This window comes from Corvus brachyrhynchos, unplaced genomic scaffold (genome assembly GCF_000691975.1).
Source record: "Corvus brachyrhynchos isolate BGI_N302 unplaced genomic scaffold, ASM69197v1 scaffold14, whole genome shotgun sequence".
Lineage (NCBI taxonomy): Eukaryota > Metazoa > Chordata > Aves > Passeriformes > Corvidae > Corvus > Corvus brachyrhynchos.
The window spans coordinates 68,015-91,681 of NW_008239110.1; positions in this window are offsets into that span (position 1 = coordinate 68,015).

A 23,667-nucleotide genomic window follows, 5' to 3' on the forward strand; every position below is an offset into this window, starting at 1 on the left:
TTGTTTCCTTGGTCAATATTTCCCTATTAGTTAGTGAAATAGCAAAGTGTCCTTTATCTCTGTCTTATCGTCATTTCTTGTCAGTACATGCCAACCACAATTTGAGATTATTAAATTGAAAGAAATTAGGACTTTTTTTCTTTCAGTTACCTGGGATTTCAGGACCCCTCTTCTTTAAGGAGAGATGCCTGGCAACAGTCTTCAATTACGCTTTTACTATCCAGTCTCCATCTGCTATTACATCACTGGATATTCCAAGACTAGGCCTAAGTCACCACCATTTCAGCTAACTAAAATTGTTTAAGCTCTGTGACTGACAGGGAACACATCCCATGGAAAGAATGATGTATTCTAGACATAGGTAGACAAAAGCATTTATTCCACCACATTCTTAGCTTTTTAGGTATCTCTTGGAGGATTCTCGCAATGATTCTTGCCCAGAAGCTCTCCTATATCCATTTGAGCTAGATGTACCTGGAGAACTGGTGTCATATTCAGGGTAAAAATCTGCTTCATCTTTAGATACCTCAATTTTTGTGGTTGTGTGTATGTTATGGCCACCGATGATCATGTGTGGGTTTTCTCTGGTATTAAAATGGCACAGGGTGTTTAAGACATTTACAAAAGGCTGGTAGATACAACTTAAATCTAGGGGAGCCTCAAGCCTTTCTGCAGTAGCATAGAGGTTGTGCACTCTCTAGGCTTCACTGTTTGAACATGGTAAGAGTCTAACATTGCCTCCACTGTTGGCACCTATCTAAAGGCATCCAAATCTATGTACGTTAGTTTCAAACTGAACTTCACACTTGACATCTGGCTGGAAATTGGGATCCCCTTAGGCATGAACTGTGACCTACTACAAGAGCAGCATACTTGGCTTCTCATGGATTTATTCCATTCTGAACATATGGAAAACACCCTGAAATGCAAATCATATAGGACAAATTGTAATATCTAGCAAATCCTCAATGTACTTATATTTAGGACTTTTCTTAAAATATCACTTTCTAGTATTGTGCCATTTCTCTCCCATCTGTGATGACAAATCTTGGTCTAGGTCTTAAAAACTTTTAAAGTAGCAACAGAAAATTTAGCTATTACTGGGTACTGGCAGCACAGTTCTGGGTCTTTGGACTCTTTTTTCTTAAAATCAAAAGTAATATATGCTAGATATTGAAAGTACTTAGTCTGCTTCTGATTTAATTCTGTTCCATCATTAAATTCTGGAAGGTAACTACTTAAGGTTTTTGTATGGTACTGGAATCCTTGCTACTGGCATTTGGTCCTAATAAACAAGAATTCATGAACTTTTTTTAAACCCTTATACTATGTTGCTTCTATCTGAGGTCTGCTACCAAATACACACAACTGATGCTTAATCATCTGAACTCTTAATTTAGAAAATATTAGGTTCAGTTCTACTGCTTATTAGTCACACAGATTGATGAAAGTACTTGTCAACATCATTTGTCACTAAAATACAAATTTTAATGAAAGTAATCAAAGCCTTTGCACGAGACCTAGTGTTTGCTGGCAGAAAATGCACGTCATCTGAAAGGAAAATTGTTTACAAGACCAGTTTTGACAGATTTATATGGTTTGATTTTTTGATTGTAAAAGATAATTTTGTTTTCTGCTTGAATATGTTTTCCAATAGGCAAACTAATTAAACCGATTTTAAAAAGTAAAATTATTTATTATTTTAAAAAAAAGTTTTAAACATGTTGAAGGAACAAGTGACATTGCATTGTATGGACAGTGATTGAACATTGATTTTCTTTAAGATTTGAACATTTGGTCTCATTTAAGATTACCAAAAAAAAAAAAAACTTGATGTTTTTATCCAAAATGCGAAAGACATTTTGCCCAAATGTAATAATGGCATTAATGAAAAAGTTTTCCAGGGCCATAATAATGACATAATGACTGTCTGAGAAGGAGGTAGAGAGGCGATAGAAATGGGTGACAACTCCCCGTTTCTCTTCTATATTGTCCCAGCTACTGTGTTATCTAAAATATATAGTTTGATTTGCCGGGGTGCTGATCTCGATCCAAGAAGTAAAACAAACTAATAAATATAACCTGTGCTATTTATAGAAATAACCTTTGATAGCCTCTTTGTTGAAGGCAGATTTCTGTTTTGTTCTGCACAGGTGTTGCCAGGAAGAAAATGCTTTCAATTGTGATATTAAAATCCAGTTATTTTGATTCTAAATTTGGGTTTACAACATGCAAAACATTTATAACTAAAGTTACACTGGGGTTTTTGTTTTGATTTGTTTTGGTTTTCATATTTGAAAATATCTATTTTGCTATGGTCTTTATTTAGAAATTAAAGTATTAAGCACCGCATGAGTGAAATAGCCAATGGCATGAAGACACAGACATTACTCAGCTCAATTATCACTTTAAATGAGATGCCCATATTCTATGAAGAGGATACACATTTAATCACAGCTTCATATTGGTCTATATCTACCAATAAAAAGATAATTATCTAAAGCTGCAAATCAGGATTTAAAAACCAAGACCCTTCCACACAATTGCTTTAATGATACATAGATTTAGTAACTTTTACTACTGTTTCTCTGGGTTTAGGCTAACTACATGACAAAAAATCCCTTGCTTAATGCTAAGTGGACCACCACACATCTGTTCCCCTTCTTAATGAGGTTAACTACAAATAAGATTTTAGTACAGAGTTGAGACTCCTTCATGTGGAATGTTGCTGTTTTAGTTGTATAGCATAAACCAGGAAATTATTTTCTCTCACTATGTTTCATTTGGAAAACAACAAAAATCACAAATACTTTATAATAAATTTCTGGAATTTCAGCTTCTATTATAAGAAACAAATATATCTATATGTGTTTAAAGAGAGACCGCAAAAGATTTAAATAAATTTGGAATACTCATTTTTATTATTAATCACTTATGACAGGAGAACATTTTCATATTCTAAGAGATGACTTGGGTAAGTAAAATTTAAAGTTAAATTAAGGTTTTATGTAGTTTCTGCTAAAGTTAATGGAAAAACTTCCAATTGATTTCAGAGGGGCTTAGGATGCATTCTTGATCATTTGGGTATGAGAGATTTCTTATTTGGATAGTCATATTAAGATCCAGGAGAGATTTTTCAGAACTGAGCTTTGACATAATAACAACATATCATATTTTTACATTTGCATAAAGTGGCATGTATACTGTGTGTATATGTATATTTATATGTACACAGAGTTAAATACTTATGTGTAATGAGATGATGTGGTAAAAGTATGTTTTTATCATGCCTTTGGAATAAGCAAATTGCTGATGAATCTACACCGTTCATGGATTCATAAGTATAAGCATTTTCAGAACAGGAAATATTTATGGTCACTTAGGATGACCTTCCACTTAATTCAGGCCATGGATTTCACAGGTATCAAACAAAAGTTATCAATCCTTTATTTAAGGTGGAAATGGAGAATTCCATACAACTCGCATAAGGTTTTTAATTCATGATGAGAAAATCTATATCTTTTACATTAAAAAAAACCCAAACTCAAAACCAATCCACAAACAAACTAACAAAATCAAACAAACAATAACAACCAAAGACAAACTATCAGTTTCCCACTACATGATTTTATTTTCCTGTACAGTAAAACTGGTAATCATAAAGAATAAATGTGATAGGGAACCTGTTCTCCCCATAGACACATTGAACATTGTGAATTACCTCATAGACTTATTTGTGATATGTAAAGTAGGTAGTTTGTCTCACTGTAATGTGGTTTAGTCACATTTTCAATTGTACTTGTATATGATTCTGTTGAGGTCTTTCCAACTTTTCAGGAGTGTATTTAAAATGCAGCTTATCTCAAGTGGTTATCAATAAAACCCTCCTGACATTTTCAGAGGCTTATTTTTTTCTCGTTGTTGTTTTATTTCTATTTCCCACTGCTGAAAAAGCCATTTAATTCAGTATAATGAGTACTGTTTTCCAGCTGTTGAAAGGAGAGGAAAAATTTTAAAGAATATAAAAATATTTCTTCCTTTTAATAAGAATGTTGAATGTCAAAGGCAGATAACTTTTAGAATAAACATATAGTGAAAAAATACCTCATTCCTCTGTAGAAGAAGATTTCAAGTTGTAATCAAGCTTTTCTTATTTTAGTCAGCCACAATCTATGGTACCTTTAACCTAAAATTTAATGTTCAGGCCCTAGACAATAGGCAACTCCACTTTTCTTAGCTGAGACTTCTAACATTCCATTCCTCTGAGAAACTGCAATCATCCATCACAAAAATAATAAAATTAAGACAGGATAGGGCTCTAAAACACAGGAGGTGATCAAAGGTACATCATATACGAAATTTACCACAAGAAACTAAAGTGTGTCCCATGCATGTCAACACTGTACATATGTTCAGCGTGATAGTTGTACTCAGATGCAAATGTTGTCTCTGGGATTTAGAATCTTTTCTAAGCACAAACTTGCATGCTTATGTCCTAATCATCCTATTCATATATAGCACAAAGTTTATAACAAAAGTATGACTAATTTTTCTCAAGTGTTATATAAACAAGGAAGCAAACCTGAAGGAAGGAAGAAAGAAGGTTTTTTGATACAGACAGAAGTGGGCACGCCTTACATGAAGCATTCAAATCTGTCATTCAGATGGTTGTTGGGGAACCTAAGCAGACTGGATTTCAAAAACCAATAAGAAATGGAAAGTTCTGAATTATTTTTATTTATTTTTCATTTTTAGAATGAAAATTACAATACTAGCTTCTAGAAGCACAGATAGGGTTTCATGTCATAAAGCACTCCCTGAGTAAGTTTTTCAACTCAGGGCTAATGATTCCAGTGAATTGCACGTCCTAAGTAAATTAATGCCTACAATTCATACTTGTTGGATTCTGGTGTCCCATTATAAATCATTCCTCAAAAAGAGAAAAAAATGCTAATGTGAAACTCAAAAATGGCAGTGCTAACTTTTTTATCAGTTCCATTTCCTTCTCTCTTATAAACTCTCAAAATTTTTTATTTAAAATAAGATACTACTTATAGGCAGAGATAAATGACATTTTCTAGGAATCCCATTTAATTCTGAGTGTTTTAAATTGTGTGTAGAGCTCTATGGAAAAGAAGATATGAGAATATTAAGGTTTAATTCAGACCAAGCACAAAAAGATTATATGCCAGGCTGAAGAAATCAACATTGTTTAGGATATCTGATTTCTTCATACTTTTCTAATTTTTTAAAAAATGTTGACTATTTACAACAGGAGCCACTAAGGTTTAGTAAGAGAATAATCATGCCTGATTATTCAGAATTATAGACCCCTCAAAAGAGCTAATAAAAACGTAAAAAAATTGCATTGCTAAAACAGAAATTACAGAAAAAAGTGAAATTAAGACATTTAAGCAAGACAGCAAATACAGGAAATACTGTCTAGCAAACAGTAGATTGACCATGACCTAGGGCCAAAACCACATCTTTCTTTTTAAAAAACCCCTGAACTTGCTGTAATGTGGGTATCAGTTTGTCCACCACTGTGGTGTTCTCAGACTTTAGAACCTATGTGATGTATGTAAATCCCACGCTCATGATCTATGAAGATAAAAGAATGTTCTTCAGTGCCAGCAGCACAATTCTGCATAAAACCCAAATATCGTTATTCAGTGTTCTTCAAGAGTTCCTTACCTTCAAAAATTGGAAAATTTTGGAATAGGAATAAATTTTTGTCCACATCCAGATGACAGAAGCATTGCAGGGTTTTATTAAGCATAGTACAAAAATCACTGTACATTCCTCAACTATTTTTCATCAACCTGTTTGCTGGTTGACACCTGGCTTGTGCCAGTCTGTGGCATTTACGACTCCAGGCACCTGAGGACTGAAATGCTTGGTTTAGCTCAAGTCAAATGGCCCCAAAGATGAGTATGTGGGTGAAAGATAACAACTTGTGACATGCCATAAACTAATACAGAAGGTTTATTGGGTTCCTAAAGCCTTAAATACTTTGAAGTATAAGACATTAACTTGTGTCAGATGGCTTGTATAGTTGCCTATATGAGTAAATTGACTTATGAGTTAAGTCCTGACATAGCTGGGACTCCAGAGACTCACAAGATAAAAACCTTAGTCTACCTGAATCCAATGCCAAAGTCTCTACTGAACTGAGTAAACTCAGTTTATTGTTTGAGAACCTCTCTGAGAGTTTTCTGGATGGGTAGTGATTTCTGATAGTCCCAGCTACAGTCTCTTCCGTGAAGGAGCAGTCAGAACACTCCAGGACCAAGCCTTTCACATAACATTCAATGAACAACACCCTCATTCAAAGTAGAAGTTTGATATCCGTGTGAAAAACTCCTTGTGTGGGTTGAAATCAGTGGCATTTTGACTTCCAAAGAATGAAGGTAGTAAAAATATACAGAAATTCCCTCATGTTTTGCATGACTTACCTGTTATAAAAAGCAGTTTTTGACGGAAAACAGTCTTTCATTAAGTCTGGGTAGCAAGCAGAGGTAGATGACAGGCACAGTTCGAGCTGTTGACAATATAATTCTGTCTCTTTATTTCCTACATGATCATTAACGTTAACCCAACTACTTTCAGTAGGATTAGCATAATTCTTTCCAAATGGGCCAATGCTTAATGAGTACGAGGGTTTTTTTAAGGTTAAAATAAAGGTCAGAGCCAAGCAGCTTCCCTATCACTTTTGTGTCTCCTTCCACAGAACATACAGAGTACCTTTTCTCCCCTCAGTGTAGCAGTTACTGAGACTCCTTGTCTCTTTCTGGGTAATCTCTGCTGACTTTCAGTGAGGACAAGCATTCAACAAGCAGCAGCTTCCAGAAACACAGAAGGAACCAATTGGAGATAATAATAACCTTCAGGCGAGATCTTCAGCCAGGGCACAGTTAAACTGGTTAACACACTGTTTAAGAATCTGGTGATTAGTGTCGGCTTATATGAAATCATTCAATACAACAGGGAGATTTGGTTGAGACCTCTTCAATGCGTAAGCCACAAGTGCAACATATGCTTTCTAGCAGTTCCTAGATATTATTTATTTTTAGCAATATCCATTCAGATATGTTTTTTAGCAATATCCATTCAGATGTGTTGCCGCATCATTGACCACTTTCCATGGGTGGGAGGGTGTTCAGCCATCCCCAGGAAAGCAGGACTCCATAATGCATGGATGTTACCCAGTTTTATATGCTGAGCATGATGCCACATGGTATGGAATGTCCCTTTGGTCACTTGGGGTCAGCTGTCCCAGCTGTGTCCCCTCCCAACTCCTTGTGCACCCTCAGCCTCTTCTCTGGTGGAGTGGGGTGAGGAGCAGAAAATGCCTTGACTATGTGCAAGCACTGCTCAGCAATAATGAAAACATGCCTGTGTTATCAACACTGTTTTCAGCACAAAACATTAAAAAACATAACCCATACTAGCTGCTATGAGGAAAATTAACTCTACCCCAGCCAAAATCATCACATCTCAACACACGTGAATGGAATCCAAGAAATTTATTTTAAATTAGTAGGGCTGTGGGAGTTCATTACCTTGAGCTCTGCTGAGAAGTGAACCAGGGTAAGGCTTGAAAAAAGCTGTGCTTCTGATCCTCACATTCAGGTCTCTACACTGGAGAGGTAAATCATCCAGGTAACAAAGCCTTAAATATTGCACAGAGTGAATTGCACATGTTCTCGTTCCATTTTATTAGCAATAGGATTTGTTGTAATTCAAAATACTAGGACATATGTGCATGGAAAAATACCGAGAATAACCATGAAAGTGACTGGCTCAAAGTCCTTTTGAGACAGAAATGAGTCAAAAATGGGGGTATATTCTGACCTCAGTGCAAACTGAAAGTCAGTGCACACACTTGCACTGGAGAACACAGAGGAGATAAAAACCTGGAATCAAAGATCACTGCAGTAAGGCCTCACAGACACAATCACTCCTCCAGTTACTGGGGGGCACAGCTTTGTAATCATGTGAAATCTATCAGCTGCTCTGTAAGAATCTCATCTGTGTTCTTTGGCCTCTCTCCTTACCTAGCGAGGATCAGCTTCTACAGAAGAAAAGCCACCTAGTTAAAGAGCACATACAGCCCAGAACAGAGCAATGCCTCTTTTACATATCTTTGTTTCTTAATTTTAAGGAGAACATAGTTTAAATTTTATAAAAATTGAGGTATTTCTTTATTTCTTCTTGGTTGAGGTTGCAAATACACACTATAAAAATACACAGCACTTTTGTCTTGTACATGCCTTTAATTGCATGATAAATTTATTTAGTAGGTTCACTTGTGTGTTTGGCTAACAAAAATCCAGTTCTCAATGATAAAAACTGAGAAAAGAAATGGAAAAGGAAAGGAAAGGAAAGGAAAGGAAAGGAAAGGAAAGGAAAGGAAAGGAAAGGAAAGGAAAGGAAAGGAAAGGAAAGGAAAGGAAAGGAAAGGAAAGGAAAGGAAATGGAAATGGAAATGGAAATGGGAAAAGAGAAAAGGGAGACTAATGTTAGTTCCTGAGGGACTTTGCAGAATCTGAAAAGTCAGTTATCCATTTTAACTACTTGCCCAGAGTCTGGTAAAAACTACTGGTTTTTATTTATTTTACGATGTTTGTCTTTTATAATCTTTGCCTTTAAGATTGGTATGGAGTGGAACAACATATTTCATCGACATTTTGTCTTGTGTTTCAGCTCTTCTGACTGCCCCCTCCTTCCAAAACACCTACACACATATTCACACACTCATTCTGAAAGAGCAAATCTACCTAAATACACAAGTTGCTTTTCATCTCAATAGAGGAGTGAGTAGGACTGAGAGTATTATTTCACAAGAGGAAGAAAAACTTGATTAACATTTTAAATATATCATTATCCTTTTGTTTGTTTCAAGTTTAGGCTAAAATTGTGCACACCAATTGTGACACTCAGGATATGAGAATCAGAACAGACTTTCCATGGAAATTACAGATACAAAACCAGCGAAGGTTTGGCTGAGTTGTCTACATATAAACACTTGATGTAATTTGAAGTAACTGCATGTGGACACCTAAATTTAGGTGTCTTGATTTTGAATTAAATTTTATCTTTGTAGATGTCTACAGGTATGACAGATGCTTATTGTAAACACTTAGGCCATGATTCAATTGTCTATGATGACCACACACAGGCATCCAGTGTCTTTTGAGATTTCTCAGGGTATCTGAAACATCTACACAAAAGAGGCAGATATGACATAAAACTTGTCAGAGACTAGAGACCTGGAAGAGTAACTGCAGGTATCCCAAATGTCACTGGATGTCTGTGTGTGGACAACTGGACCAATTCTGCTGCTCCCTTGAGTCTCTCTCTGAAAAAAAGCTGATTGAAGATCAGCTTTACCTCAAGTATGTAACGTATTTAATACCTGAGTCAGTCTCTTAATCTGATTTAGCCAATTAGATACTCCCCATAAGATTTCAAAGTATACTAGGCCTGTGAAATCAATGAATGGTGTCACCAGTCACAAAAATTATTAAGTCCTAGATGCAAATCCAAATGTGCGTGGCACCTGTGTGTGTCCAGTCCAAGATTTTGCTTTGGTTACAGATAAAGCAAACTGAGTCAGGCAGGAACACTAGATCAGAACTGAAGCTTTCCAAATTCTAAAGGTAGGTGATCTTAAGGTTTTAATTCAGGTTTGCTGTCCGTTTGATATCTTTTGTTCTAAAAATCAGTGTGGATGGGTGGAGGTGTTTGCACAGAGAGGCAAGAACCAAAGGAGAGCAGCACGGCAAACCCAGGGCATGCCTGCACTGAGTAACGCACCGATGATGTCGCACCCACTGGCAACCTCTCAGCTGTTTGCTGCTGGGCAGATGCACCAACTTGCTCAAAGACAGCACAGAGATCATTGCACAACACTCCACTGTGTGAGGCAGACATGCCTCTCGGGGAATATTTTGATCAGATATAAATAACTTTTTTTGTGCAGCTGATGAAGTCTGTATGCAAGGGATTTTGTGTTTAAATGTGTAAAGTTTTAAAACAGAGAAACGGTAGGATAAACATTCTTTCTTCACTTTTTGCTAGTCTTTTTCTCCATTGTGAGGTGAAGATGAAAGGATACATACACACTCTGACAACTCAAGAGGAGCTTTTTAAGAAGAAATGCACATATTAACAAGAAATCTTCCCCTGCAAATCAACTTTAGAACTGGAAATCTGGAAGTTTTATGGGTCATGACCTTGCCAAATATCCTGTAATTTCTTTGCTGTGGTGTACATTATTTAAGGAAAATTCTTCCACTGGAGTTTATTAAATATATTGATACATCAATTCCTTTGTAAATATACACACATTTTTGAAATTGGAGATTGGATTTTTGTTCTTGAAAAATTCAAAGACAAACACAAGTGAGATGAGAAAAATCTTCATTGGTTGCAGTTTGTGGACCAAAAACTGAGGCCTAAAGGGTTAAATTATTTGCTTAGAATTAACAATATTTTAAACAAAAGCTGAAAATGGGATGTTCAGAGCCACCTTTAAAAACTCATGTATCTCTATTGTTCCGCATAAAATATATTTTCCAGAAATAGCTGAAACATTCTCTTTTCAGTAATTAGAACATAGAAGGAAGCTGCTTCTTTTTATTAAGCACCAAAAGTACCCATGATAAAATCCATATTAGATGTCTTATATGAACCAGAAGAAATACTTTTATTACTATTATTTTTTTCAATAGCCCACTGAGGAAAGAATAAAAACATAAAGAAACTGAGGCTACAGCCAGCTGAATAGGCAGTGCCTTAATCCTATGTAATCTCCCATTCACTAGAGGATTTATACTGATTACACTGACAGAGATGCTGAATGGATATCATACAGTAGAGGAGGAAAAGGTACCAGAAGAACACAATGAAAACCTGAAAGAGTCTTCATATGCCCTGATCTTGAGTTTTTACTCCTTCACTGCTTTCACCATGGCTGGATCTTGATAGCAAACTAAGATATACTGGGAAGCATTTCCCTGCCTTTGGAATCATATGAATGTCTGGGCATTTGCCCCATTACTTTTCTGAGGTGATAACTCGTCTGCTTCTGTCCTGAGACAGCTAGATCACACAGCCTGCTTCCAGACACCTTCCAGAAAGTAGCGTGGAATACGAATAGTCAGTCCCAAAGAGGCAGTTTGCACACACCTTCTGGCAAGCTTAATAGCTTGTGGCTGTGCCACTGGATTTCTGGGCCATAAAAACAATTTATTAATAAAATTATTACCTCTGTGGATTTATTACAAAATTAAATCTGTTAAAGATCCTATTAAAGATTTCTTCTTTTTAAATATAGCTCTAATTTGAGGATTTATCATTTTCTGTGAAGACAGCTTTGGTGGTTCTTGCTTCTTTCTGCCCATGAATCACAATTTTCCTTGCATGTAGCAGCAATTTCAGGAAATCAGGATTTTTTTGTTGTTGGTATTTCTGCCTCTCTTGTAATGTTTATCTTCCTAATGTCTGTGTCGAGCTTTCTTAATATTACACTGTGCTTTAAAAATTGTATTCTTTTATGTCCAATGGTAGGAATCCATCACTCAGTTGTCAATCTGACCACGGCAACTAAAAAGTGCCACAAACATTTTATTTACATTTAAAGTATACCATTTCAGGGAAATGTAGTAAGAGAAGTAATCCAGTGGTTGAATGGTAGTGTGAAAATCCAATATTTGTGCAATTTGTCTCCGTTTAAGTAAATAATTCTTATATCATTGGGACTTTTAAGCACCTACATGCTAATAGACTTGAAATATATGGTGGAAATTCAGACTTCGAGTATTTAGTATTTTAGATAAATTTACTTAATTTCTTTATTGTACAATATGCTATAAATGTTTGCCTGAGGATAACAATTATATATTCTAGGGAGAAAGAAAAAAGAGATTGTTGTCTGCTACATTTTCTAGAAAATACTTTATTTTGTTGGGTTTACCTTCAACTAATTATGACTTTGTAATATATTTAAGGCTCCTCTTGCTTTGCCTCATCTTGGCTGAAAGGAAACCATGAGTTGTTAGAATGAGTGGTCAATGTGAGCTCACAATTGATCATTTTCAGTGAAATAACTGTGAACATTGCATCTGGTATAGTAAATATAGTGTCTGTACATACTTAATTGTCAAATATTTTGGGGTACAGCTGAAAGGCAGGGAAGGGAAAAACATTTAATGTTCTGAAAGCCTTAGTAGACCAAGCAGCCTCTTTTGGGCCCTAAAAACAATCAGCCCTCTTGGATTTACTCTTACGATGCTTGGACTGTAATTTTCAGCTGGTTTTTGGCTTAAACCAAAGACTGGTTTGCCATTAAAGCAGGACTCCTTAGTCTAGTCTTTCTCTGGCCTCTGCTAATGGCAATAAATAAACTGAAGTACCAGTTTCATGGGATATCATTAATACTTTCCTGTGGAAAAGGAATACATAAAAACACAGTAGTTCTACATAAAGGGCCCAAGATAATAAAGACTTATATGTAAAGGAATCCTGAGCTCCTTTTTATTTACATACAATAATACAAGTCTGCAACTGTTATCAAATTTTATTTGTCTCACTTTTCTGCATGCTTAAGCTCTATCATTTCTTCATCTGAAAAGAAAATATCTTCTTGGTTACCTTTGCATTCACAAGCTTTGTAGTTTTTAACCTCATCTGGAAAAAAGACCTTAAGCCAGTTTAGTAGTGACAAGGATCCTGAGGATTTAGCTGAAAGATTATGGACAAGGAAAAGAAAGGAAGAAAGAAAAAAATCTTAATCATAGAAGCATTTCAGAAGTAAATGCTGAATTTTGACAAGTTGTGGGAGAATATGTATACCCAAGATATCTATGAACCCTATCCACAAGGGTTATATTCTACACATTCTGAAAGCTTTAGCACTGGAAAAATTCCACTTTGATTTAAAATGAAAATATTAGTTGGCCTACTGTAGGGTGAATGACCTAAATCACATATAATTGTATGCACTTAGAACAGCTTGAATCTAAATTATCTATGCTATAATGCACCAAAAGGCATTGAGGAAAAAAAAAGGCTTGAGTTCTATTTTGTAACATTTTAAATCTGCAATTTGCATGTAAACCATTGCTGTGAATTATATCAGACAAATGAATAATTAAGAAAGAGCAGGATGGAAAAGAATACTTGGTTTCTTGTGATCTCATTTGGGTATTTTTAAATTAGGCTAAAACATTGTCACAGATGACCTTCTGAAATAGCTAGCTGGTGTTTTCCTATACTTTTATTTGCTGTAGTAGTTGTTGTTTTATTGCATAATAGCTCACAAGCATGGTAGGAAAGAGACTGAAGTTATTATCAACACAAACTGAGCTTTTAATTTTAAAATGTTGTCACTAATGAAATAACCTTTTTCTTTTTGGTTTTTTTTTTTTTTACTCTTTGAGACAGTGGGTCTGTGTGCCTGAAAACTGCTACCCCACATTAATATTTGAACAACCAAGGCCCTAGAAGAAACTTTGCTGAGTAATTTAGGTATGAAATAGACTATTTGCGTTGCACATTTCTAGTGTCTTTCAAAAGTCAGAGGCCCTGGAACTAGGTAAGAATCGCTATAGTTGTATTTTCTGACTTCTTTCTACATCCTAGCATTCCCTTGCTTTTGTGGTTTGGTTTGGGTTTTTTAAGTCCTTAGCATACATGTATTTATTTCTATATAACTTCTTCAATCTATGATTAGATACTTTTTTCTTTTAAGCAGGTTTATAAAGTTTTCAAATGTAGGCAAGCATATGTAACTGCGTATACATCTTTACTCGTCTATAGCAATGTTCCTTTCACACACACACAAACCAAAACTCGAAGTAGAGGAACTGAGATCTTTCTCATCACTGGGAAATTTAAAGAATATATTCATCATCTCAGAATTTACTTAAGGGCTTGCAGTCATCCCTAGGCAGAAATGTTCCTTCTTACTTGAAGAAAAATTTGTTAACTTAAAATTAAAAAAACATTGTAATGAGTCAGATAAAAAGTCTAAGTAAAAAACAGGATTAATTTTATATTTAAGAGCTAGCAATTTTGCAGTAATACAATGAGTTACATTTATTGCATTGATGAATTGAATAAAAATGTCCCTTCAGTGGTTAAAATGGAAGTTTAGATGCTTAAGAAATAAATGAATCTCATTAACATGTAAAGTTGAAGGAACTGACAAGTTATGTTTATTGTTTAAAAAAAAAGTGTTTGTTCCTGCAGAGGGTACTGGTATACACCCAGCAGCTTTCATAATAATAGCAATTGCACAACACATTTGTTATTTAATTGAGGATATTTGATACATGGTATTAAAAACACAAAGCATCATGTTAAAAAAAAAGTATTTTGAAACATAATTATAGCTTTAACCAACATTTGGAATTTTTAAAATGCGAAATCCAAGCTGATGCAGAACACCCACACACATCTTTTATTGTGTATTTTAAGTGCTAAAAAGAGGATTGTATAGTGCTTTGTTCCAATGTTAGTTTCATCCTAATTTATTTACAATGTCCTTGTTCTAGTTTCCTTTCCATCCCTTCATAAATATATATGGGGAAATCTGATTAATAGGTGAAAAATATTTTCATTATAATCTAGAAATATTAACAGGCATTTTGTGAGGCTTATGTGACTCTCCCATCTAAAACAGTCAGATTTTGTTGCAATAGCCCTTGGCAAAACTGACGGGAGTGAAGGAGGATGGGCCTATGAGGCAAACAACATGGCTGTGGCAGGTGAAACACTGATATGGAAGCCTGTGCTTGTGTGTAGGGTTGAACAGGAGGAAAGCCAGTTTATGTACACAGGAAGTGAGAAGGACTGAAGCTCCCATACCTCTGCATGCTCAGTCCACACCCTACAAGAAGAAATTTGCACTCTCCTTTTCTTTTCCATCCCTGGTTTATATAGTAACATTGCAGGTAATTAACATAAATCAGTTTAAAATACATGAATAGGCAATATGAATGAGGCAGATCTTATCATTTTCGTCTAACTCTTATAAGAATAAATTCTCATTCAGATCAATTTCAGGAGCTCATGAAATCTACAGAAGTCTTACACTATACCAGCACAAACGTTTACCCTTGCTGGAAAAGATTATATGTAGACATCACCTTGTTTCTTACTGAAAGTGGTTAAGACATTATGGGATCCAAAAAATGGTAATCAATTTTCTGCTCATGATTACTTTCTCATAGGAGCAATAGATTAAAAGTGTCTAACTGTTTGCATGAGGCATTCAAATTATGTAGTGAGACTGAGGCCATACTGAACACCATGGCTACCATAACATCATTCATTAATAATCATTCACTCCGTGGTTGGGAATGACAGGATTGCCAAGAAAAGTAGTTGCATAAACTGCTTTATTTGTTGGCCTGTAAAGTAATCAGATAACTTCTCAGGATTTTAAAATAATCCATTAATGTAAGTCATTACTTAACAGTTATTTGACTCTATGTAACCCCTGCTTAATTTCAGCACAACACAAAGAGCTGGGAGTTTTGTGCTACCTCACTGCCAAATGCCAATCATTGTATATTTTAAACAGTTGTTTGCAAGCACTAGCACCAGTCATAATAAACAGTCTCAGTCACCTCTCTGGACATCTGCCTTTCAGAAACCACGAATCATAATGCCATCTTCACAGAGCCTTCATATGGTAAAATATTCATATACATGTATCTGTACATACAGATATATGTATAGGTATGTGCAGTATTGAAAGCTCTATTTCCATATCTCTGCAATATGGAGAAATGGAGAAGATATTAAGGAAACTTCCAAGTTGGGGAGGGGAGAAAGAGTGGAAAATGGAAAAAAGAAGTTAAAGTGTATGGTGGAAAGATAAATACTAAGTGATGAGAATAGGAAAGGTTAAAGCGATAAGTCACAGTACATATGATTTACTAGGTTATCACCAGTCCTGAAGCCAGGCTTGCACTTCAATCAGCCTGCCTAACTGAGGGAATCACTTCAGACTGATAGCTTTTATTCAGACCAAGCCTGTTCAAAATCTTAGACTTAGTAAAATATCTGTCTGGCATCCCCATTACTGTTTACAAGGAGCATTTTGTTGGGAAGTGGCAATGGTTTACAAAAAGCTATACTCTTTTTTCTTAGAATTTTCTGAAGGTACTTTACATTCTTTCTTTCAGCAGGCTTCAATATGGAGACCTAGTAGAGAAGGATTATCGTAGTTTAACAAAGTGAAAAACTAATTGAATCATTAACTGACCATTCAGATTCAAACGTCTTCCTCTCATTTGCACTCATGTTTATACTTCTGCTTTACTCCTGAACATCTCTCTTTAGTTTGCCTTGTTTGTAAAACTCCTTAGTTTATGGCTCAGTGCTGAAGGGTTCATGAGAAAATACATACCAAAATGCAACTGGAAGTCAAGGTTTTCTATTTATTGGTCGTACATTTTTTTTTTCAGTGAGACTTTTGCTCTTAGTGATTAAAAACATACAAAAAAAAGTGCTTGAGATTTTACAGCTCTATTAACTTATACAACTTTTTAAAATACAGTTCTCAACTTCACATGAATAATAGATGTCATTAAACAAAGTGTATGATTAAACACAATATTCTTAAGTATCAAACTAATAATGATTTTTATTTTGCAAATTATAAATGTTTCTTTTCACTGCAAATTAAGTTCTTGCATATCAGTACCTTGGTTGTAGTGATAAATTGAAGAACTGTTTTCTCCTTTTTTTCCAAGTTATTCCTTAAAAAGAGTAATAAAAATAAAAGAAATTATGTATATGATTAAGGGATCTTAGTGGTGGAGTTCTAGCATCTTTCTGCGAAGAGCTGCTGGAGTTTAAGTGTCTGAAAACAATTTTTGTTTCAAGTGTCAGTTCTCCTGCCTGAATATCCTGTCAAATTTCATGCTTTAAATCTCACTGTGGTCAAAGGATATTTTAGATTTGAAAGTAAAAATAAACTGGTTCTTTAATGTGACTATGGTTAAATGAATTAGCAGATGGTCAAACTTCTTGGAAACTATTAACTTCAATTTTATGAATTGTAATAACATAGTTATGAGCCATAGGACATTTACCAGCTTAGGGTTAGCAGCAAACATTAGTGTAAGGTGAATATGTGTTTGAACATACTCACAAAGGCAGAAATTATGGTGCAAATCCTCTCAGAAATGCAGTGTGATTTTCTTCTAGGAGTAATCAACATTACTAGGAGAACCAAATATTGATTGCATTTTTGTATTTGTCTGTGTACAGAATGCATTTATATATATTTAAAATTTTGCTTCCTTTATTGTTATTCCTATGTGAAAAAGATAGAAACTATAGACATAAGATCAATGCCAGTGTTCACACACAGGGATGCATATTTTAATCTTGTTGACTCATTTTTATTCTCTTCTGTAACCTTTATGGCAGATCAAAGGCAAGATGTAAGTATAAAGGTTAAAATGTACCATGCACTCAAACTTAGAAAAAAAACAAGCAAACAAAATTTAGGCACGTTTAAGTAAACTTTGAGTCTTTTTTTTTTTTTTTTAAATAGGAACAACTTTCTATAAAAATGCTCTTTAAAAAAAACAACAAAGAACCCCAAACCCCAAGAAATTGATTACAGAGCTAAGAAGAGGGAAAAGCACAACTATGGAATGCACTTGAGGCTACAGCAGCCCCCTGAAATTCACTCCCCCTCTGCCCAATCCAACCAGTCTCTCTTCAACTCTATTTGTAAACCTACCTAAAAAGTAACCACCTTCACATAGACTACACCTCCTCTGATTGCTTCCGGCTGCTCCCACCTACCCGTCGACTCCTCTGACACAATTGGCCACCCTCAATCCTTTAGAGGTCCTGCTGCTGTATTGTAATTTTGTATTACAAGCACCAATACAGAAGGAAAAGGCTTTAACAGCCAAAATGAAGTTTCATTAAAGGTGAAGGGCAGTTTGGTCTCACTCTCTCAAGTGTGATTATCTCCCTTTAACATAGAACAGGCCAATAATAAGTGTCACAACAAGCATCACTCAGGCACATGAGGAGAGCTTGGCTGAGCTCTCGTCCCTACTCATTCCCAGCATGATGGGCAGGCAGCTGTGTCATTCATGATCTGCAGATCACAGGCTTATTGTTGACATCAACGCTAAGCTGGAACAGGTATTTTTGGTCAGTAAAAAAAAATTCCTGCTGGGACAGCAAAGAATGGCTCACTTGCCCCATCACTTCCTTTCTTCCTCCCTCTGAGGAGCTGTACCCTCCGTGTGCAAGTTGTAGACACACACATGTACACACACTGTCTGTGTGTCTCTCTCTCACCCTCCCCATGTGGACTCCAGTTTCCCCAGGCACTGTTTGAACTTCTTGGTTTTGGTTCACCAAAATAGCTGGGTCAATGTAACAGCTATGTGAAAAGCCAATGCCAAAGCCTATTCTCTGGTAAGAACTTGGTCCTTGGTATAGACACTATATCCATGGATATTTTGCTACACTGCACACATTTTCCAGCTACTCATCGTTGCTGTAGTAAGGTAATAATAGATTAAATAATGGGGATTTTTAGAGATCAATATATTACAGGTTCACATCTATGTAACAGTAAAGTTGTATGGAAAATCTGTATCTACCCAGTCCTTCTATCTATCCATCCTCCTCTCCATCACAAATTTCTGTTTTTAAGAACAAAAGATCAGGTATGATGTTTGAAATTTTTACTTACAGAGATTATTTTTATACTTTTCATTTGATATTTTTTAAGCCAAACTTATTATCTCTTAAATAAATCATGAAAGATAAGAAGTAAAAAGTCAGATTTTATTTCATGAGCTAATGAATATGACATGAATGGCAGTTAATAAGTTCTTAACAACTAATTATATAGGAGTTTCAAATTTCTTAAAAAATTCATCAGTATCAGAAGTAGGCAGCTACTCTAACATGAGAAAAATATCCTTTTTCCACTGAACAATTAATCCTAAAATAAAATGAAAACTTTGTGAAGTCTGAAACAGCTTATTCATAATGCTGTTTAAAAGTTTAAAAGTCCTTGACACTTGATAACCTACAAGGTTTAAGTTTGCTGTGTGGTTTTAAAATGCAGTCCTTCTGGCATTTACATATTGTTGGTTTTTAATCTTCATGTACCACTTAGAGTGGGAAAATAAATTTTAAAGAGGAAATAATCTACATGTTAGTTTAATACAGCAAAACAAGTGGGAATTATGACTAGGCCAATGCATGAAGTTACATGAAAATTGTAAGTAAGCACTGTCCTCCCCGTGCTTCAGGGGTGTCTTTAGGGCAATATTTAATTTTGCCTGACTTGATTCTCATTCACTACATTTTGTGCTTAAGGAAGGGTAAGGGGAGAGAATTTGGGAAGCAGATGGAAATAGCAGTCCAGTTCTGAGTTTCACTCCCTTGCAGTGACTTCCACAATTGCAGTTAAAAACATACAGGTTTAAAGAAAATAAATTAAGTAAAAATTTCCCAGAAAATCAATTTTTTTTTTCTCCAAGATGTCCTTAAGTCAAAACTCACTTTTTCATTACAGACCATTCTGAAAGAATAAAATCATCATAATATAAAATGTCATCTTAACTGGCAAATTTGGTTTAACCAATGTAACAAGTGTTTTTGAGTTTCTCTTTAACTCATAGATTCATAGAATGGCTTAGATTGGAAGCTGTCTTCCAGTCTAACAGCCATGTTAGAGATCATATAGCTCCAATCTCCTTGCCATGGGCAGGGACACATTCCACTACATCAGATTGCTCAAAGCCACATCCAGCCTGGCCTTGAACACTCACAGGGACAGGGCCTCCATGACTTCTCTGGCCAACTTGTTCCAGAGCCTCACCACCCTCACAGTAAGTAATTTCTTCCTTATGCCTAATCTAAACCTACTCTCTTTCAGTTTAAAGCTATTGCCTTCATCCTATCACTAAATGCCCTTGTAAAAAGTCTCTCTCCATCTATCTTATAGGTTCTCATCAGGTGTGTTGGGAGGCTGCAATTAGGTCACCCTGAAGCCTTCTCTTCTCCAGGCTGAACAATCCCAATTCTCTTAGCCTTCCGTCATAGGAGAGGTAATCCCTCCCTCTAATCAACTTGGTGGCCTCCTCTGGACCTGCTCCAACTGATCAATGTCCTTCCTACATTGGGGACCCCAGAGCTGGATGCAGCACTGCAGGTGGGGTGTCACCAGAGCAGAGCAGAGGGGCAGAATCCCTTCCCTGTCCCTGCTGCCCACACTGCTTTGGATGCTGCCCAGGACACGTTTGTCTTTCTGGGCTGCGAGCTCACATTGCTGGGTCATGTCCAGCCTCTCATCCCCCAGCACCCCCAAGTCCTCCTCAGGGCTGCTCTCCATCTTTTCATCCCCCAGCCTGTGTTGATACTGGGGTTTGCTCGGACCCAAGTGCAGCCCGTTGCACTTGGTCTTTCTTGTTAAATCATATGAATCCCGTGGACCCACTTCTTGAGCTTGTCCAGATCCGTCTGGATGGTATCCTGTCCTTCAGGTGTGTCAATTGCACCACTAAGTTTGGTGACATCTGCAAACTTGCTAAGGGTGCACTCAACCCTTCATCTAGGTCATTAACAAAGACAGGAAGTAACGCTGGTCCCAACATAGACCTCTGAGAGACACATCTAGAGGAAAAGAAAAAAATTTAGTTGCATCATCTGAGTAGACATCTGTTGCATGGACGCTGAAGTCAAAGAATTTTAAGTGTTTTATTTGCATACTAAATTTTCCTTTTTTCTAGAAAGTCAATTAACTTGAAAAGATTGGAAAAATTATTTTAAATGAGATGTTTTTCAAATAAATCTTTCCTAAAATCAGTTCATCCTTAGTCATGTTACCATACCAATATTGAAATGACTTTCTGAATCTTTCCTTCAAACTGTTCTGAGTAGGGGAAAAAAAGTTATTTAGATCATTCTTATTACCATCATCTAAACCACAGTAACACTTTGAATATCATCAAACCATTCTTCCTAACTGCATACAAACAAATAACAAGGAAGTTCTCCCCACCACAAAGAACTTGCAATCTCATTATAAGACGATAGACACCAGATGGATGCAACAAACAGATGGAGGAAGAATAAGGTAGCAATGAGATGATTATAATCAGCATGATAAGCAGTGATGCATACCAGCAAACCGGCTGCCTAGCTATTATCTATGTGTGTGCGCACGCATGTAAAATGTACATAAATACCATTCACGTGATACTAACTAATTCAGGACGTCTGTTTATAACAATTAGAAATGCAGGCTCTGTCAGTGAGAGCTTGATGACCCTCAGGTAACATTGGGAAGAATTATTGTAGATGATATTAACTAACAACAGGTTAGAGAGTAGTTTCAGTCAGCAACTGGTTTGCTGAACTTTAGCAAAGTGATCGTTTCCATGTTACTGGGAAGTATAAGGTGAGGAAGGGATTTTCGTTCAGGAAGATTCATCCTTCAAGGTTTTCTTTCCAAATCAAAGTAGAGAAAATGAGTACTAGAGAGAAATGAGTCTTGGATAGGACATACGCTGCATGAGGAAGCACAGTCTGAAAGGCTTTATTGCTAAACATCTGAGGCCATTTTGTTCACTGTTAGAACAGAATTTCAAGCAGAAAATTCTACTCATAATAGCAGAATTACTTTAGAAGACACTGTAAGATCCCTGGGAAGTATCTGGTTAATGTTTTCTCTCAGAAAAAGGAAAAATTTTAAAAATTTCCTCCTATACTTACGACCTGAATTTCCACCAATATTTAGATAGCAAATACTAGTGGAAAAATATGGCTGTATCTAATTCACTTTGTTGCAAAGGAAGGTGTCTAAAGGTGAAAATATAAATTTAAATGTAAATGTTTATTTAAATGGAAATGTATATGGAGCAGATAATTCTACATACTCATTTGTTTTCTGCATGCTACAAAAATAACTGTTGGGAACGTTGAGCCGCAGCCACCCCTGGCCACCTGACAGCTTTTTTATCGCAGGATGGCTGAGCTTCAAGAAATGTTATGAAAATGAAAAAATTCTGCAAACTGCAGCACATATTTTTGTAATCAATTAAACAGTGAAAAACTACATCTAAAACGCACTGCAGAAATTGTTTGCAAAAGATGTTCCATGCTCAAGTAAACTTCATTCTTCCCAGTGTGGCATTTAAGGAATAACTTGAAGGGGTTTGCTTTTACCTTTTTTAAATACCGATACAAACTGGAAGAATATGCAGTAATGTGGATTTGAAACAGATCTTCGAATGATGACAGTATTGCATTTGCATTTCCAAGAGGGATTGTAATGAATAGAAGAAAGTCTACTTTTAATTTTTCATGCAATTTTAGTTCTGAGTGCTTAAGCAAGTATATATTTCTCATGGGTACTTTAGGACTCTCAGTGTTAATGCTGTTAAAATTCATTCAGTTTCTGAAATTAATTCAGGGTTTTTATTTAAAAAAATAATATGAGGAAATGGATTTCTAATCCATTGCAAACAAATTAAAAGCAAACTTTTCAAATAGATTGCTATTAATATTCTGTTATTAATATGATTTATTGCTGAAAATATTGTACTTTTTCCTAAAATATTTTATTCAGAAAATATCCTTTTTCTCCCACAGTCTTTTTCATTTTAGATGTAGATTTAGGTGTATCTGTGGTCTTGATAGTCATAACTACAAAGAAATTGTTACATTCAGACAAAGAGACTCTTTAAAGATATGTTACTTTATATTAAAATCTTCACAGATTAACATGATGAGGACATGTGAACACCTACTAAGAGCCTATATGTATTAAGAAAATTTTCTTTTTTAAAAAAAGGATATATCATAGCTATTTTACTCATGCACTTGACAATAACCCAGTCTTCTGCCACTGTTATTTGATTTCACGGAATTAAATAGATAATTTGCTTACCCTAGTAGCCAGTAATCTGAAGGAGGGCAAGATGGAAATTGTAAAAGGTAGCCCAGATCTACCTTAATGCTTTGAAGGGTTCTTTGCCTATGACAGAACTGTATCCATTGGAGTCTTTGAAAATGTCCATAGCACTTCTATGGACACGTAGGTAAATTAAGCAGTTTCTTTAGTGAAGCTTTCAGTGTCTTGTCTGATACAATTGCTAGATTATTATGTTATATGGCTTCAGACCCAGATGTTAGTCATAATTCAGGTAATGTTAAAAGATCATTAAAAAATATTAAATGTTAAGAAGATGTTAAAATGAAAATTTTGTAATGTTTATGCAATTTCACTAAAATTAAAATTGCCTTATTTCTTTGATTTAGTGTATCCACAATAATGGGTTATATTAGAAAACAGCAACTTGACTTTTATTTGAAAAATTAAAAAAACTTCTACTACTTCTTTGCTTTTAAATTTTGTTTTCTTTCCATATTTATGTCCTTTATAATGGTAGATATTATTATGCAAATGTCTCTTCTGCCCTAAACTCAGAGAGAGTAAACTAAGAACTAGTAAAATAATTTTTAAAAAAAGAGAGATAAAAAAAGAAGAACTATAAACAGGAAAAGAAAACAGATAAATGAACAACACTAAGGATAAAAAAATACACTGGAAAGACAGGGACAGATATATTCCTGAATATTCAATTCCATTGAAATCTT